Raw genomic sequence first — 15,368 nt, forward strand, 5'->3', positions numbered from 1 at the left:
TAGCAAAATATCAAAGACACAGTGACACTGTACATAGAAAAATAAGAAAAAAGGAGGAAAAATTGTAAATGGGGAAAATAGCTGCTTTGTTGACAATAAAGGAACACGTGGGGCCTCATTACAGATGAGCATTGCCATTTTAAAATGACATATGCGCAGAATCTACATGTCAATGGGTCCCTAGTGTGCAGTGTACTGATAATACTATTGTAAAAGAAATGATTTAGCTAAGAAGGCACAGACGCACGCCCCCAACTTGCACGAGCACAAAGCAGTAATGCATGCATTATGAGAGAGAGCTATACTTCACTGACATATGGCTTTATGACTAGGGTAAAAATCTTCTGTCAAATATCCAGCAACTTTATTGCCGCAATAGTAATGCTAGTGGATTGTACTGCTATTGAAGCAATGAAGTCTATTGGAAATATGGTAATTACATCTGCACTATGTGTCATTTATATTCTTCCCCCTTCCTTGTTTGTACAGGACACAATTCTGTCACTGTAACATGTGCGTCTGTCTCAGTTAATGCACGTGAACATGTGCAAATCTGTTTGAACACCTTTCTTACCTGCTAGAGGTTTCATATATTCCAGCAAAGACTTATCTCTTGTAACTTTCTGTCAGTTGCATACAAACATGAGACAAAAAACAAAAACCCACAGAATCTGATTTGAAATGAGAGTTAGAGTGAAGATGAGGTGTTAGCAGGTGGACGGGGAAGAGGTTACACATACCAAAGGCTGGTCCGAGGCTCTGTGACAGGACCAACAAATTTGGCCTCTAGTATGAGAATGATGGACTAAAAGATGAAATTTGTCATGAATTTTAAAATGCATGTGACTAATAATCAGAGTGGGATGCAGTGTTATTCACACAAATGTGTGTGTTTGTGTACATGTGTTTAGTGCATCAGCCTCCAGCTGCCCCACAGCTAACAAACTGTCTGCAGCTATCATGGAAGAAGGCCCTCATTGTGTGACGGACAAAAGCGGCGTGTGCCACTGGTTGGAGATAACAGTGATTTATGAGGGCCTGTCTCTGTGGCAGCAGGCAAACATGCACTTTGGGGGTCTGTCTGTGAGCGGACCACCATTATGTACCTGTAAGAAGAAGCTGGCAGGAATGTGCAGCATATTCACCTTTACACTGGCCAGCCGACTGGATGTGCTATTGCACTGAAAGCTCAGGGGAGTGGAGAAATGGCATCATGAATTAAGGGATAGAAGGGATTGCATTTATAACGGGCCACGAACGCAGAGTGTGAGAGAACTGCAGTTCTGAGAGCTGCTGTGGAGGAATCTGGTACTGGAGTGTTCCAGAGGTATTTATCTTCTGATTTCACACATGATATCTTAGCAATTAAGGGCATGGATAAACATCCATTTTAACTGGAAAAATGGCAATATGTGAAGGATCTCTTAACATGTATGAAATTAGCTGCTCTCTGATCTAACTGTGAGTTATCCATCAAGAGAAAAGATAAAGGCTGGACTAAGACTACACAGTATTTCTATTTGTCAAGATGGGTCCCTGTGTCAGATTAGGCAATTAGAGTCATAATAGCTTGCCTTTTCATGACTGACTGACATAATAAAACTACACATTGCTGCCCAATCATGCTTGCAGTCTTTCACAGTGTCATTGGAAAGGAGGTGCTAGGTAGCAATTTCCAGGAAGACAATGAAAAACAGACAACAGGCTGAACTGAAGCTGGATTTCAGTGATGAAAAATAAAAAATGCTGGTGAGCATGTTGTGCACAGATTGGTCATCCTCAGAGAAATGAAGAAACCTTTGTGGAAAACTAAATAAATAAATAGCGTGTAAGTCTCAGTGTGATAAATAATGTGAGCAGATGCAGTCCATTGTGACGTATTATGAAACATAAAATGATCAACCATTTGACTGTATGACACCTGCTTTCATACCTGACTCAAACAACAGCCTACAACATCTGGGCCGGGGCAGAGTAGAGCTCAGACATAATTGCTTCTCTGCACTATGCTGTTTTGGAGCATCTGAGACATTAAGGGTCAATGGGAAACACTGCGAAATCTTTGATTGTCACTGCAATAAAACATGCAATGAAGGCTGACTTTAGGCTTCTGGGATCAAAGAAAACATTTAGCCTTGTTAATACTTTGCACGAAATTCTCACCATTTGTCTGCCTCCACGACTCGTGTCTAAAGCTCAACGAACTGTAGCATGACAAGAATTGATGCAGAAATACACACGCATGAGAAAGAAAGTTTGTGTGACTCTGGCAAAGAACAAGATCTTGCAGTGCTGCGTTTTGAAAACATCAGAAAGCTACAGAGTTGAGGGCATCAGCAGATGCCTGTTGATGTGCCTGGGCTCTTTACCATCTAAATGTATATAAAAATCACTATGTATTCATTTCACAGTCCTTGATGTGTCCAACTGATATAATAGTCTTACTCAAATTAGACAAAACAGGCACGAGTTTATTGCAGTTTACCGTGACGTAATAACACAGTCTTTGTGGCTTCACAGTATAACACAGCCCTAACTCAGTGATTTCATATATTTTGGTCCCACAAAGCTGATTTTGTAAAAACTAAATATGGGACAATACAACAAGACAACTGACTCCAGAGCAGGTTCAGGTTGAGGGGATTCAAATTCTTTCACAGCATTTTTAACCTTTTTGTTTTTATAGCAGACATTGATTTGTCACAGTGGGGGAACAGAGTATTAGAAATGTCTTCATTCAACATGGTGAGGTCTTGCATTTGCAAAAACACTTTAGTGTATCATTAAAACGTAGGCTGCAGGTAGGCAGGTAACATAAATCAAGGTTCACATATGCATTCTCACAGACATGGCATGCACTTATCCCAACCACTCTCAGCACATTTGACAGCTACATTATTAACCTGGAAGTCCCTTCAGTGGCTGATTCCTATCTTGCCTCCCTGGCTCCTGTGAAGGAGGATGTCTGACTCACTCTCACTGTCTGGAGGAAGTTCAAATAAAGACCCGATAAGGGTAGAAAATGATAAGTCATCCTAAAATTTTCACACTACAATAGAACTCAGAGTACTGCAATAATCATAAAGAACATCAGTTTGCTCATTCATATGCATTTGGATACTTTATGTGCTACCCCAAGACAGCAACATGTGCCAACAAAAAGGATTCATTTTACAAGCCAATATATTTTTATGTGCAATAAATAAATAAATAAATAAAAAAAAGACACATCAGAGGTAATTTCATATTCAAGGAGTAGGTATTCATGCCCATGAAAGTATAGCATCCTGATGTACAGAAAAAGCCTTTCCTTGTAGAGTTTTTTAAACATCCAGAATTTTTTGATGAGATGTGTTGAGTTTGTTCATCAAAAACAACTGATAGCCAGCAAAGAATGAAAGAAAATCCTAGTTTTAGAGCAGATGTTGACCTAAAGTTAAATGTAATTGCAAAAAATTGAATACAGGAGTTAACGTAAGCTGTCACATTGCCTTTTGATGTCATCTCAGTCTGAACTTGCTACATGTGGGAAACTGTCCAGAACCACCTGAAGTGGCGTTATCAAACCCAACCTGCTCTTTTCCTAAAAACCTCACAGTAAAGTCTGCTGAGAGGGTGAACTGAAACCAGAAAGTGAGCGAAAACAAATCAAAAGAAAAGTAGAGATCACAGAGCTCCCAGATAAAATCAGAGCCTGTTGGCGGACAGTTTTGTGATTTACATTTTTGACACTACCTCTGACTTCTTATGCAACCTTTGTTTCACTTTCAAACGGGTCATCTAACATTTCCACAGCTTGCAGCAGTAATGCACCATTACCCCAGGTTCTGTTGTGAGTCTCAGCACTACATCAGCTGCTTCTGACAGAAAAGAATGATTTGACGCCCTGAGAGAGAAAACCAGGTAAAAATACCAATTGTTCCATTCAGTCACTTCCATCACCAGCTAGCACAATTTCTCCCATTATGAAAATAAAAGAAAAATAAAATAGCAAAAATTAAAGTAGTTTCACTCTAAAATGAGAAACACGGATTAATGTTAAATCATTCTGAAACTGCAGCTGACACAACTGTGTCTCTTTTTCCATGAAATTCTCTTTTCTATTTCTGTAGCTTACTTCAAAGTTCAAATGACATCATCAGCATCAGCATCGCTGTTTTCATGCACTTATTTTTGACCACCCTACTGCAGGAGGTGCAATGGGGGTCTCATCAACAGTTTTGATGTTTTAGACACAAGAAACAATCTAATGAACTATTTATTGATTTGCCAGTAATAGTTTCTAAATGTGAAATCAATACAACACTTAGTTCCACTAGTTCCTTTACTATGACATTGCTGCAGGTGCAGAAAATTATATTTGTGTCTCTAACCATTTTTTTAAACAATCATCACACTTTGACTATTTTAACATGTTAACAATACGATGCTGAGTGTGACGTGACCCCATCTCTTTGTTTGTTGATTGTTTAAAACAAGCCGTTAAATTTTTTCACACCTCAAAATAGAAAAAAGAAAGATGTGCAGCACTAGACAACTGATACATAAAGGCTATCTACAAAAAAATCCAATAGAAATGTTGGTATAAGTGTTATTAGTGGTAACAGATGCACTCTGCATGCTCACCTCTAACCCCAATTAATTTGCTGAACCCTTTTTAACCATTTTTCTAATCAGTTTTAATACCACAACTCTTAATTTTGTAGTTATGTGTGTATGGAAGGGGTGACAACAGCACACATTTTGACCAGGGTCTTTGTAAAGTGCTTTGTAACTATGAGCTATGTGGCCTTAAGAGTAGAAAACCTTGAGGGCCAAGGTTTTGTTAAGGCAGGTTCAAGGTTTCTTTATTATTGTTGTGCAGATTGAAGATTCACTCCACAGCTGAAAACACTATGAACACACAAAACAGTTGTGAAAGCAAAAAGAGGTCCAACCCTGAAACTAGCAAAGGTATGACTAATGCGGTGGCAGGTAAGTGATTCAGACATAAGATTTGCCAATAAATAAATAAATAGCCATGTCCAAAAAAATGTTTAATATCTCCAGATTCCAATACTTTCCTATATTGTGTTTATACAGTGGGGCAAAAAAGTATTTAGTCAGCCACCGATTGTGCAAGTTCCCCCACCTAAAATGATGACAGAGGTCAGTAATTTGCACCAGAGGTACACTTCAACTGTGAGAGACAGAATGTGAAAAAAAAATCCATGAATCCACATGGTAGGATTTGTAAAGAATTTATTCGTAAATTAGGGTGGAAAATAAGTATTTGGTCACCTCAAACAAGGAAAATCTCTGGCTCTCACAGACCTGTAACGTCTTCTGTAAGAAGCTTTTCTGTCCCCCACTCGTTACCTGTATGAATGGCACCTGTTTGAACTCATCATCTGTATAAAAGACACCTGTCCACAGCCTCAAACAGTCAGACTCCAAACTCCGCCATGGCCAAGACCAAAGAGCTTTCGAAGGACACCAGGAAAAGTATTGTAGACCTGCACCAGACTGGGAAGAGTGAATCTACAATAGGCAAGCAGCTTGGTGTGAAAAAATCAACTGTGGGAGCAATCATCAGAAAATGGAAGACATACAAGACCACTGATAATCTCCCTCGATCTGGGGCTCCACGCAAGATCTCATCCCGTGGGGTCAAAATGATCATGAGAACGGTGAGCAAAGATCCCAGAACCACACGGGGGGACCTGGTGAATGACCTGCAGAGAGCTGGGACCAAAGTAACAAAGGTCACCATCAGTAACACACTACAACGGCAGGGAATCAAATCCCGCAGTGCCAGACGTGTTCCGCTGCTGAAGCCAGTGCATGTCCAGGCCCGTCTGAAGTTTGCCAGAGAGCACATGGATGATACAGCAGAGGATTGGGAGAATGTCATGTGGTCAGATGAAACCAAAGTAGAACTTTTTGGTATAAACTCAACTCGTCGTGTTTGGAGGAAGAAGAATACTGAGTTGCATCCCAAGAACACCATACCTACTGTGAAGCATGGGGGTGGAAACATCATGCTATGGGGCTGTTTTTCTGCCAAGGGGACAGGACGACTGATCCGTGTTAAGGACAGAATGAATGGGGCCATGTATCGTGAGATTTTGAGCCAAAACCTCCTTCCATCAGTGAGAACTTTGAAGATGAAACGAGGCTGGGTCTTCCAACATGACAATGATCCAAAACACACCGCCCGGGCAACAAAGGAGTGGCTCCGTAAGAAGCATTTGAAAGTCCTGGAGTGGCCTAGCCAGTCTCCAGACCTCAACCCCATAGAAAATCTGTGGCGGGAGTTGAAAGTCCGTGTTGCTCAGCGACAGCCCCAAAACATCACTGCTCTCGAGAAGATCTGCATGGAGGAATGGGCCAAAATACCAGCTACTGTGTGTGCAAACCTGGTAAAGACCTATAGTAAACGTTTGACCTCTGTTATTGCCAACAAAGGTTATGTTACAAAGTATTGAGTTGTATTTTTGTTATTGACCAAATACTTATTTTCCACCCTGATTTACGAATAAATTCTTTACAAATCCTACCATGTGGATTCATGGATTTTTTTTTTACATTCTGTCTCTCACAGTTGAAGTGTACCTCTGGTGCAAATTACTGACCTCTGTCATCATTTTAGGTGGGGGAACTTGCAAAATCGGTGGCTGACTAAATATTTTTTTGCCCCACTGTATGTGCTGGAAGGTATATCTGCTGGAGAAAACATGTAGCTTGGCACATTCATAATGTGATCATAACTTCAAGGAAGAAAACAATTTTAACCTCATTTTGAGCCCTAAAAATCTTTGAAGCAGTTTTTACCAGATCAAACATTTCACTCGATGATTGCTGTTTATTTAAATGTCCCGTTTACCACTAAAATTAAAGTTCAAGTTTATTGGTAGTTGTAGGAGCAATCCTTTTATCAATGTATTTATTTAGACAAGAGCGTGAAAATGATTGACACATAACTACCAACATCGCCTCCAGGTGGCAAAATTTGATTCAAAATGGGCTTTAAAAGAACTTGATTGCCTTATCCGGCTGTATTGCCAGCACCAGGGTTCTCGTGTATCTTTAGAGAATATAAAAACTTACTGCAGGATGGCGTGCTATATTTAAATTTACATCTCATCGCCTGGATGTTTTCTGGGTTCTCTTTCTACTCCAACTTCTAGTGAGCCACATTTGATGAAGCAAGGTTATCCGCGGTCACACACCTTTAGTAAGTGGCACAGTTGTTTAGGAGAAGGCAAAGCTTCTTCACACTTAAAAAGCTTACAGACAAAAACTATATGCTTTAGAATGGGCTCCTTTTTAATTAAATGATTGCTTTCAATAGGCTTCACACCACTTAGCATGAGAGAGCAGAGCTACATGTTCAGATCTCCTTGCTTATCCAAAAACAACATTTAAAACCTTTACACTGTGATATATGTGATATGTGAAGGGATATATACATTTTTTATAATGAACTCATGCACAGGAAAACATAATACAGCTTAGTTTAACTGATGCCATATTACAATGTTATTTCTAAGTCCCTTTCATATAGAGACAAGTTAAGTAATTAAAAATCTAGTCAGCTAAAAGACATTTGTTTACATGCATATTCAAAGGTATTTATTAAAGAGAATATCACCCTTTAAACAACTATAATGGGTGCTTTTGAAACAGTAGCAATGTGCTGTATTAGCAAAAATTGGTTGACTTACATAGGTAGTAACCATGGCAACAACCCAGCATGTCACTTCTTCCAAAGGAGGGACAAAGATGAGCACTCTGCATCTGTGCAGTTGCCAGCCTCCGTTAAACAACAGCAGAGAGACAAATGGGAAAGTCTTCATTGTCATTCGTCTTGCTTGGCTGATTGTAAGTCTTGCTCACCACCATACTTCCTCCAATCACCGGCAAGGGTTTCAAGAAGCTGATGTAATAGTGGGAAAGGTGAACGGCAACGTGAGACACATTCTGCAGGTGTGTTCACAAAGCACTGGTCTCATTTAAGTTTCAACCTTTTAAGTGCTTTTGGTAGGATTAAGTAAATTTGTCACTTTGACCTTAGTGGATGGCAGGATAACGAGTCTATTTGACCACACTTCTAAAACATACCAGTGTAGGTATTAGCTAATAATGAGGCAATGGTTGAAGTTTAACCTAGAAGGAAAAACTGTTTAGAACTTGAAGCTTTTCAAACACACGAGGGGAATTTGCATTAGGAATGTGAGCCAGCACATTAGACTCTAAAAATAGAACAGACAGGCAGATCAGCCTATGGCTCAGCTCAGCTGATAATCTTCTATACATCAAACTGGGAAATCTTCCATAGGTCATGGTATCTAAGCCACTTTTGCTTCCCCAAATTTGCTGTGCATCTGTAAGGTTCTTTCCAACCAACCACCCCAGCTGCTCCTCCTCATGCTGTTTCTCACTTAATGAATTATATCTGTTAACCCTGATGCCTGCTTTGTACATGGACTTGCTGCTGCTGCTCTTCCTGCCGCTGGCTTTAAATACATGCTCAGGGAAGGATATGGATGCTTTTCATATTTGCGCATTTAAAAGCAAGAATATCCCAGAACATAGTCTGACTCCCAAAAATACATTAATGGATATGTAAAGAACACTCTTCTTTTGAAATGACCCTGACTGAAACGTGTGTGTGTGTGTGTATATATATATATATATATATATATATATATATATATATATATATATATATATATATATATATATATATATATATATATACCTGCAGCTGTAAACAGTCCCATGCTCTCATGTAATATAGATATGTCAACCTTGATTCAAGATCAGCTAGAGATACCAATAATCATTTGCTGTTATTACAGTGCACTGATGCTGATATACAGTTTCTGGCAGCAGTGGCCCTTTTCAAGGCCACTCACCTTGTCTGTGCTATAAAGTAAAGCCCAGAGGGTGATTACATAAGGGGACTGCACAACACATGTCAGGACCTACTGACTGCACATCAGTGACAAAACAAATGACAAGTGCATCTGATAAACAGATGAACATGTCAGACCCTTGTTGCCACAGTGCGATACCAATGATGTACAAACACTATGGTTTGCTAGTTTTATCCTGTCTGCTTATGAAGCACTGTAACAACTGCTGATGTAATACTACAGTAACCCAGAGTGTAATAAAAATGTCACCCCAACTTATGTCAGTGTAAAATGTTCCTAGCTGGCTGACTATGTTTCACTTCCTATGGAAAAAAGTAGCCTGTGCATCATTTAGTTGTCTAGTTAGTGCTTTATAGAAGCACAAAACACAGACATGGGCCCTTATAACTGCACTTATTTGGCTTGTCACAGGAGGAAAAGCCCAGGTGAAACTAATAATGTCATAATAATGATGTCTAGCTTCCATTTGAATGTTCCTGTGAGCTAACATACTGAGCCAAACTTATTAGTATTTTCCTTCATGTCAAATAAAAACTGTTGTGAAACAGGCATATTCTAATTTTAATGATGCAGGCAGCAGTTGCATTCTCTTTTTTTCAAATGTTGGAGTTGTTGGTCCCTACCGACATGACAGCATTGCACAGCTAAAGCAAATTTGTCGACTGCTCATCCATGATGTGACTCGCCCATTCCACCACTCCCAAAGATGCTCTGCTGGACTGAGATCTGATGGCTGTGGAGGTCATCTGAGTACAATGAAATCATTGTCACATTCAAGAAACCAATTTGAGATGAAATGAGTTCTGTGACATGGTGTGTTATCCTGCTGAACATGACCATCAAAAGATGGATACACTGTGATTTTTAAGGGATGGACATCACCAGCAACAATGCTCTGGTGGTCTGTGGCGTTTAAATGATGCTCAGTTGGCACAAAAGTATTACACCACCGCCACCAGCCTGAACTGTTGATTCAGGACAGGATGGATCCATGCTTTCATTTTGTTTATAACAGAGCAGGAGCTGACTCATAAGACCAGACAATATTTTTCCAATCTTCTATTGTCCAACTTTTGTGAGCCAATTGTTTTCTTTCATGGTGGCCTTCTGCTGCTGTAGCCTATCTGCATCAAGGTCCAGTGGGTTGTGGTCAGCTTAAAGCATTCTTCTGACCTCTACCATCAACAAGGTATTTTTACCCAGAAAACTGTTGATTTTCTAATTTGTCTGTGTAGGAAAATCCCAGTAGATCAACAGTTTCTGAAATAACATTCCATGTAACTTAAACCGCCTTTCTGCACTATTCTGATGCTCAGTTTGAACTTCAGCAGTTCATCTTGACCGTCCACATGCATAAAAGCTTTGAGTTGCTGCCACACGATTGGCAGATTAGATATTTGAATTAACGAGCAATTGAACATGTGCTCCTAATAAAGTGGCTACGTGTAATGGTTATAAAAATCCTGAGGTAAAAGCTACTTCTGCACATTGCTCCAAATACTTGGTTTCATGCAGTTTCTTCTACCACTGACTCTGTATGCTGCCGGTGTCAGAAGTGCTACCCGCCTGCTATTCAAGCCTTCTGGTTGCAAGAGGCAGCAGGTCTGGCTAAAAGAGAGGGTGGCTTAAACGTGTGAGTTCTCTGAAAGAGCTTCTTTCAGAGAACAGATAAACCAAAGGGCTGCACCAAGGTTGGGTAAGTTAAGTAATGACGTTTTGCAACGCTGCTCTATAGTAAAGTCCAAGGATGAAATGTGAATCTGCAGTCAAAAATAATAAGGCTACTTAAACTTATTCAGAAAGTATGAAAGAGAGGCTGACCTCAGATGCTCGATATTTTATTTGACGTATTTAACATAACTGACACATTGCCCTGCTGTAGATGTCATGATGTTTGTGTTTTGCTTGCTATTTGGATCATTTGTTAACATTTTTGTGTTTGGTTCTACTGCTGTTTTTGTGCTCTAACAGTTTTAGATTGAGTTGATTTCATTATTGTTTGTGCTCTATTATTTTAGTTCATGCCTCTGTTTACTGTTCTCATGCTGGTTTAAATTCTCTTCAGGTCCTTTATGTGACTAGTCTTCTATGTTCCTTTGTTCCTGTGGTAACACCTTTTTCATTGAATCTGGTCTACCTGTATTGGTTTAGTTGTCCCTTGGTTGTTTCCTGTTTCACTATGAAGGTACTTCCTTCATGTTTTGTGTTACTTTTATACCTTCTCCTTTGCAATCGTCTCTATTGTCTTCACCTGTGTTTCATTCCCCTCCTGTTTCTCATTCCTAATCAGTCATTGTAGTAGTCCAATGTTCTCCTTTCGTTCTTGCTGACTTGTCTGTTGTAGATCTGCATGTTCATCACTGTGGTTCAAGCTTTGCTGCCTTCTGAAGATTCAGCATCCTGTGCTTGGGTCCAGTTCTTATTACAATCCACACATTTTGACTTTTATCAGACCTTAGGTATGTGTATTTTATTCATATGACAATTTAAGAACATGCAGAAGTTTTCAGGGATACTATATTTAAAAAAATGAAATTAGTTAACTACCCTACTGGTACAGGGTAGAGAGAAAACGTTCGATTTTTAATAAACACTGTTCTCTGAAGAAAGATATCAAGATGCAGTCTTTTATTTATTTATTTGCTTAATCCTACACATCTGGAACTGAATACACCCACTACCACTCTATTATAAGAATTAGTATTACTCATGAGTCAGCACAGCTGTTTAATAACCTGTTAACATTCAGAATACATCAGTCTGTTCTGTCAGTGATTCCAACAGTGAAACTCTAAACACATGTCAGACTCTAGAGCGTGTATAAACATGTCAATACTTTCTCTTACTTACAAAAGTCACAAAAATACTCTTTGAATGTGTGACTGGAAAAAACACTTGTTTGATAAACTTCAAGTAATCACTGTCTGTGAAGGTTCTCAGTCATCGTAGTCTAAGGAGCTTGGAAAGAAAAGCATCTGGACTTCTTTAAGTTGCTTGAAGATGTTTCACCTCTCATCCAAGAAGCTTCTTCAGTTCTAGGAACAGAAGAAGCTGACCCAGAGTGGGTTAGGGATGCTAAAATTCAGTGGGAAAAAATGTTTGGGGTATTTTATTTATTTTTTATCATTTTGCCTAAAAATACAACAACAACAACAAACTTTATTTATAGAGCACATTTAAAAACCAGCGGTATACCAAAGTGCTCAACACAAGAGACAGAGAAGTAACACGAGTATTATAAGGCTTTAGCAAAGTATCAAATATACTCACAGGTCAATGCCACTAATACACAGGGGAAATATAAAATGCATATCAAAATAAAAACATAATAAAAGCACAAGCCATAAAAAAACATGTATAAGAAAAAATAGAGTAAGTCGAAAAGTCAGGTGCGAGCATTAACAAGCAGGAAAGGCAAGATTAAACAAATAGGTTTTTAACAGTGATTTAAAAGATTGGATGGAATCAGACGCCCGGATCACAATCGGAAGGTTATTCCACAACTCTGGTGCAGCCAGGGCAAACGCCCGGTCACCTCTAGACTTCAGCCGAGATCTAGGCTGCACCAAGAGTAACTGAGTAGCTTATCTTAATACTCTGGCAGGAACATACGATTTAAGGAGTTCCTTAAGGTAGCTCGGTGCTGTGTTGTTGGTAATTTTAAACGTGAGCAGCAGCATTTTGGACTGTCTGCAGTCTATGAAGGAGGGCAGAATGAAGACCAAAATAAAGTGAGTTGCAGTAATCCAGCCTTGAGGTCACAAAGGCATGGATGAGCTTTTCCAGGTCTTTATGCGGAACATACTGCCAAGCCTTAGAGATGAGACGGAGTTGGTAGAAACTAGAACTAACTACAGCAGACACTTGTTTATCGAGTTTGAACGAGCTGTCAAGCAACACGCCCAGATTGCTAACAGTGTCAGAAAGGGAGCTGGTAAGGGAACCAAAGGCAAAATAACCTGTCTCTTAATCGTCCTGATAATTCTCTTTCTTTATTTTTTTCTTTTTTTTTGATTGTGCAGCGACAAGTCTGAGGCACTGCATTTGAAAACAGGCCAAAAAGAGTAAATCAGAGGACTTTATGAGCCACCATTCATGAAAAGGGGCTGACACAAATTTAAAATAATGGCAAGATTTGTTCACTCCCTACAGCTGCTTGTTCTAGATTCGACCATTCAAAGAGCCAACACACTCACCATGTTCAGCCACTGGGAGTTCAATTAATTTCCAGATCCTTTCATTTGAAGAACCCTTTAAACTGATTTCCCTGGACATGCAGCGCCCCAAACTCAACATTTAATGCTGAAGACCTATTACACGCCATTCACTTTCCCTGTCTCGGCTTTGTTTAGACACCTGCTGGCAAAGAGAGCAAGAGCAAAGTGAAAACTACACAAGCAATAGATTTCTTCATTTTCAGCAGTTAATGAAGGAGCCTCCAACTAATACCAGTGTATAACAATTACATTTCCTCTTTGCTTTCAAGTTTTCATTAAACATTGTAATTCCACCCTGAGCGATTTGTTACACCATACAATCGTTTAGACTGGAGAGAGAGCTTTAAATTGATCCATTTAATCCTAGTTTATTTCAAAATAAGAGTTTTGGTCTATAAAATATGAAAAGTGTTGGAACATGATTTACAATTTTATTGACCATAAATAAAATGCAGGATTTATCATTTTCTGAAATCTAAATGCCACTAATACTTTTGGAAAGTTCCACAGGTTAGAAGCCGAAAAAAGTGTTTCCCCTTTTTATTTTATTTGAAAGTCAAGAGAATAAAAAGCAGCATTCTCATCCAGCAGATCACAGCACTGCTGCTTTTTAACAATGTCTTTTAGTGACAAAAGTAGAAAGCTAAAATACCTAAAATAGAGTGGTACGAGATAGTCCTTTATCTGTCCAATCGAATCAGAACGTGTATCATATATAACCTATAATTAATGAGGACATCATTATTTTTTAAATCCATGTCAAATGATTCTGAAGACTGATGATGACACAGAGCAAATAAATAAATAAAAAAAAAACAAAAAGGAGTACCAGTAGATTGAAGTTGAAGTTTTTCTTTTAAATTGCTGAGGTGTTACTCTAAAGCTACTTTCGTTCAGGACTACCGATGAGAATTGAAAAGAATTTAGTGATTGTGATTCCATTGTCAGTTCTCTTATCAATTCTCATGGGGTTCTTATCAGCTCTGCTATGACAGTCACTGCCATCGCTAAGAAGCACATCAAAGACATTATATTTGCGCAAATCAATTACATCCTTACATCCCTGGCCAAATGTTTGTGCATGTTGGAGGTATTTTCCCTCTTTGTTGTGATCAGTGTTGCGGTCATTACTGAAGAAGTAATATGACATAGTACACAGAACACTTTCTTTAAAGTAAGTACGTTACACTCCTTAATGTTTCTTTGTAAAATGACTTGAATCGCGATGTCTCATAATAGGTTTAGGTTTCTATCCTAATAAGGTCACACATATCATCTTTCTCTTAGTATTTCAGTATGAACACAAACTCAACAGCACAAAGCAAAGATGAAAACTGGCACAAAAAGACTTTAAAGCCATCACCACAGTGATTCTACTTGAACAAGTAGAAATGGAGGCTGCAGCCTGCCTGCCCATCAGTTTGTTACCTGTTGAAGTTCAGGCTGTTGGTAGGCATTCACTGGCCAACTTTATTTATAATATCTATACCAGATAATGTCACTTTACTTACTCAATTAGTAGATGCATAAGTAGGCAAACTATTGCAGTAAAGACAAGATCTCTACTAGGTCACTGAAATGTAGGAAGAAAAACTGATCTGCATTTATGAAAGACACAAGAGAGACTGTAGAACAGTACGGGAGGATACCCACACAAGGTGTAGGAAACTGCACAGCTGAATAATTGAAAGCCTCCTCACCCCAGCTTTGTGACTGTTTCATCAACAGCAGATGGCTGAGGGCTCTGAACTGCTGTATTGGGGTATTTTGACAAACTGTTTAGTCTGAGTGCATTTTCAGCAGAGCCAAAACTGCAACGAGATGATATCGAACAAGCATTTGTGCTTGAGTTTGACTCAGAGGCGATAGTAGAACTTCAAAATGAGTACTCTTATCTTTTATGGTAAATATTAGAAAGAAACTGGTGACAAATTAAAAGGGCTTAAAAAAGTACCTATATTTTTCACAACTCAATACTTTTTTCCTTTTTAATAATGCTTCTGTGTAGTAATGTGTAATGAAATACCGGCATTAGTCACGTGTATCATGTGATCTGGACAGTTTTTTTTTTCTAGTTTTCTTTTTTTTTTCTAGTTTTCTTTTTTTTTCTGTGAGTACAATTCAGATGCTTAAGTACAGATTTTAAATTGTATGATCAACAGTCCATCATCCTGGTGTATCTGCTCTGCTGCCTTTTTCTGAAAGTCACTGCCTGCCACTTTATCTATGC

The sequence above is a fragment of the Astatotilapia calliptera genome, chromosome 16, assembly GCF_964374335.1.
Source record: "Astatotilapia calliptera chromosome 16, fAstCal68.1, whole genome shotgun sequence".
Taxonomy (NCBI): Eukaryota; Metazoa; Chordata; class Actinopteri; order Cichliformes; family Cichlidae; genus Astatotilapia; species Astatotilapia calliptera.